Source organism: Tupaia chinensis, unplaced genomic scaffold (genome assembly GCF_000334495.1).
Source record: "Tupaia chinensis unplaced genomic scaffold, TupChi_1.0 Scaffold000212_1, whole genome shotgun sequence".
NCBI classification, from domain to species: Eukaryota; Metazoa; Chordata; class Mammalia; order Scandentia; family Tupaiidae; genus Tupaia; species Tupaia belangeri.
The window spans coordinates 2,202,664-2,207,458 of NW_006159687.1; the positions used below are offsets into that span (position 1 = coordinate 2,202,664).

At 47.3% G+C, this 4,795-nt stretch overlaps 1 long non-coding RNA gene across 2 annotated transcripts; it reads right to left on the reverse strand.

Moving 5' to 3' along the window:
• Positions 1-249: 249 nt before the first annotated feature.
• LOC102487796 (uncharacterized) lies at positions 250-1,891 on the reverse strand. Of its 2 annotated transcripts, XR_001370301.1 has the most exons (4): positions 1,873-1,891; positions 1,610-1,717; positions 1,019-1,106; positions 250-508 (listed from the first exon to the last, which is right to left on the reverse strand). It is a non-coding gene; the product is annotated as an uncharacterized LOC102487796 (long non-coding RNA). The 2 variants fall into 2 exon arrangements; XR_334389.1 differs by lacking the exon at positions 1,873-1,891 and having other exon boundaries at positions 1,610-1,857.
• Between the last annotated feature and the right edge of the window lie 2,904 nt (positions 1,892-4,795).

Here is a 4,795-nt window from a genome sequence, read left to right on the forward strand (position 1 = left end):
GTGAGAGAAAAAGCCTAGATTTGGGAGTTTGACACATTTGAGCTTGACCTATATAACCTTGAAAACATTTCTCAGCTTCTCTGAGCGCCTATTTCCCCATCTCTGAACGAGCCCAATAATCCTCATCGCTCAGAGTCATGAAACTTGGAGGTAATGTACACAAAGAATTTGGCACCGTATAAATACTCGAGCCACTGTAGCTGTCTTATTTAACAAGGAAATCAAGAAATTCTGGAGGAAGAGGGGTGACATTCTTTATGTATTTATATAACAAATACCCCCAGCAGAAAGGTCATTATAAAACACTGGACTTGAAGGCTCCTGAGCGAAATGGATGGCATTGCTTCTGTTGTAACAGTGAACTCGGAGGAGCTCACCAGAGGATTAAGGAGCCCCCTGGTGACGTGGGCTCTCATGACCTTCCTCTCGGTACGGAGTTGGACACACGGTGTCACCCGACCGGATGAAAATAAGAAATATTCTTCAACTCGCCGTGCCATGTCACTTCCTGCGTGGTGGAACCCATTCAGGGACAAAGCAGATACAATGAGGACTGTTAGCAATGAAAGGCGGGCATTGTTTCCCCTCCTCTACAGCAACACATGAATAATGGCGTTTTCTTATGGGTAAGAACAGGTTTGCTTTCAGAGCATTGCTCTGTATTTTCCTTGGATCCAGGACTTGTCAGCGAGGACACAGTAAAACCCAAGGATAAGACTCAATCAGCAATAACTCAACACTCAGAGGAAGGGTGGTTTTCAAAGACAATTAGGAAGCTGTTTGTAATTTGAGCCTCTAAAATCACTTAGGGAAGTTCACCATGTTTGAGAAAAGCCTGAGGATTCCTTTGTGACTGGGTTGCATAACGCCATGGACGACCCCCCACCCCTAGGGGAGCACCTCGTTCCCATTGCCCTAGCTTTGGTCTTTATTTTTAGACTCCAGAATGGTTCTGGAGGAAAGGACCCTGGGAAGGTTTGCAGCCTATAGCATCACCACTCACGGAGTAGGTACTTACACGCGTGAAAGGGTTTCAACACTCCTCCCGTCTTCCAAGACAACCCCTCAGGCTGAGCGCTACCAAACTCCTGAAACAGTCAGGGCCTCTAAAAAAGGTTTTATTTATTTCTTTCAAGAAAGAGACAGAGAGAGAGAGAGAGAGAGAGAGAGAGAGGAGAGAATCTTCACCTCTCTTCTCTCCCCAGCCCTGCAGCCAGCCGGGATCAGGTGGCCCCAGCATGCGAATTAGCCTGAGGGGAAGCCAGGGCCTTCCAGTGGCCTCCAGCATCACTCGCAGTGCCCCCTTTTTTGACAAGTGGTAAAGCTTATTACCACATTGTCTGACTTATTGTGAGCTAAATTATACTGAATTTTATACAAATATTTAAACTATGGGTTTTTCCCCAACAGTATTCGTTCTCTACAACTCTAAGAAGTGATAAGTAGACAAATATTATCAGTATCCTCATGGTATGAAACGGTATTGTAAATGACTGAGAGGAGCTCTTTTGACAGGGGAGTGGGGAATAAATGATGGAACTGAAGTTAAGGGGGGGGACGGAGAAAAAAATCAAATTTAAAAATAAATACGCCCTTGAATGTTCCCTACCTGAGTCTTTACCCAGATGGATAAGGAGAGGAGGCGAACGAGCTTACTGCCGCCGAGTTTGAGAGAATACGAAACTGGGGACAACCGCAGGCTCAATTAAAAATCCATCTAAAATGGGATAGTACAGAGCAGTTTAGAATAGAGAACTGTGAACGGTAGGCCACTATGAAAGCTACGGAGAATAGATGTCATGTCAGCATATACGGCAGGACCCCATGCGTGACTATAAAAGCAAGGGACTAACTCACTCGCTAGCTACGTACCTATAGCCACAGAATTTTCAGAAAGTTGTTCTGTGGTTACCTAGGAAACAGGCCCAGAAGTTTAAAATTAGAGCGGGAACGTAGAATTCTACTTTTCATCATGAACATATGGATATGCGTTTAAAATCTTTTTACATACAGTAAAGTGTTTCCTTTTTTGAAAAAATAAGTTAAATCTGAAGGGCATGCAAAGTTTTCTACGTTTGGAAATAGGCGAAGGAAAACAGCCACGGAGGGCTAAGCGTGTTCCGGACACTCAGCTCAGCCCGTGTTACTGCATCACGACTTCATTGCGACTGCGTCAGGTGGGACTCACTCCGTTTCACAGATGAAGCAGAAGCCCAAAGAAGCCAATCCAGTCCCCTCACAAGCTCCATGAAGAGGTGCGACCCGGTTTCCTGAGAGTCCAGGTCCCTTCGCACACATACCCATAGGTCACACTGATAGCGACTGTGTGTAAAGACGATGAACATGCCACTGACCCACGCACAAATACTCTAATTCCTGGAGCAGGGCCCTGGAGCAGAAGACTTGCCCCGTGGGGTCAGCCCTGTTACCATATAAGGTCATGCCTTGATCTCTAACACTCTCAAGTGATTGCTGGGGGGCGATATACTGATCCTCAAGGAGAGCCTTGCACATATGCTATAGCATTGCTACGTTAGACACACACGCACACACACGCACACACGCACACACGCACACACGCACACACGCACACACGCACACACGCACACACGCACACACGCACACACGCACACACGCACACACGCACACACGCACACACGCACACACGCACACACGCACACACGCACACACGCACACACGCACACACGCACACACGCACACACGCACACACGCACACACGCACACACGCACACACGCACACACGCACACACGCACACACGCACACACGCACACACGCACACACGCACACACGCACACACGCACACACGCACACACGCACACACGCACACACGCACACACGCACACACGCACACACGCACACACGCACACACGCACACACGCACACACGCACACACGCACACACGCACACACGCACACACGCACACACGCACACACGCACACACGCACACACGCACACACGCACACACGCACACACGCACACACGCACACACGCACACACGCACACACGCACACACGCACACACGCACACACGCACACACGCACACACACACACACACACCGGAGTGGGCCAAGAACGAAGTGGGCAAGCAGAATTAAGGAGGCACCCGTGAGCACAAGCCCCACCGTGTCTCAGAAATCTGCTGCTTCACTCAGGATTCTGGAATAAAAGCCTTTTTTTTTTTTCTTTCAAGGCTAAATAGTAAATGGGAAATTAATTTGATGTGGCCTTTGTATTACCTGCAAAATAAAATTAAAAGTACCCTTTTATAGAAATGTTTTGCCTTTCCAAGGTTAAGAAAGCATTGAACAAAATCCTATGCAATTATTCCCTTCTTTGTGATTTGTTTCTCTTTTGTTCTTCTGCAGTCCAGAAAGCTTATTGACTTGTAAGTGACTCTTCACGCTAATATGCACAATATTTATACATCTATAAGTAATACCCACTTGCCCAGTGGCGTTCCACACAGGAGAAATAGCGTTTTCTGTATCATTAGGCAGTTTCCAGGGTGTCAGCAATTCCATGCATAACACCGGGGTAATGACGAGGGTTGCAACTTGTTAAACAGCAGAGTGATCGGAAATTTTAAACCGCTGCCCTGCATACACCTGGACCCTGATCAGGCTAGCCTCGCCCTCCCTGTCCACGTGGGGTCAGCAAGCATAAGCAGCCCCCTAAGAATGACTTCTCTCTAGGGAGGAAGGCCTGGAAAGGGGGACACAGCTCAGTGGCTCCCGTCACCCTAGCGGCCCAGTACACAGGCCCAGTGGCCAAAGTTGGCTGCTTATTCGTAAGCCTCAGTACACAATGAAGATGTTTTAAAACAAGAAAACTGTGTTGAGGTCTTCAAGTCAAGGTTTTGTTTGTTTGTCTGTTTGTTTGTTTTGGTGTGGTCTCTCTTTTGACTCACAGTGCTTTTTATTTGCTATTTAATATTCAAGTAGAGAAGAAAATTAAACTAGCGTGAGTTTTACCATTCATCTTTATAGTGCACAGTCCCGATTTCATAAGAGCCTTGAACTCAAATGCGGTATCATTAAAATTACAGTTTGTTTTTCATAGCTCACACACGAATATGTACTTTATTCTCATCAGAACAGTGTCATTGTTGCACCAAACTGAATAGATTGTTTTATTAAACTTCTTCCTCTGAGGGGACCAGCAGTTAGCGTAATGGCTATGTTGCTGGACTCACACGTAGTCGACCGTGGTTCGCATCCTGGACCCAGTGGCTTAAAACTCATGCCAGGCACGCATGCGTGCGTGCCCAAGACCCCAAGAGGAGAACGGAGGAGAAGGGATTGTGGCGTGGCCATTCCCCCTGGGGGGTGATTTCTCACTTTCTGTCTCTCTGTCTCTCTCTGTCTGTCTGGCGAGTGCATGTGCCCTATAACAAAAACCTCTAAAAAAAAAAAAAAACTTTCCTCATCTGAGTGTATTCTGGTACCTTTGCCGTACTGTAAAGTAAAGGAAGACAGGGGCAGGGGGAAGAGGAGGTCTGGGCTCTGTCTGTCCCTCTCTGTCACCATGAGTGGCCAGGGTAGGCAAAGCAGGGAGTAGCAGTCAGAGCTTGGATGAGCTTCTTGGTCCTTCGCGATTCTTGCATGCCACTTCTCTGCTTTACATTAGAAACTAGTTTCGTACCTGCTTTTCTGCCTTTTTTTTTTTTTTTTTAGAGACAGAGAAACAGAAAATGAGAAATCACGCCCCCCCGGGGGGGAGGGGGGATGGACACACTGCAATCCCTTCTCCATTCTCCTCTTGGGATTTTGGGCA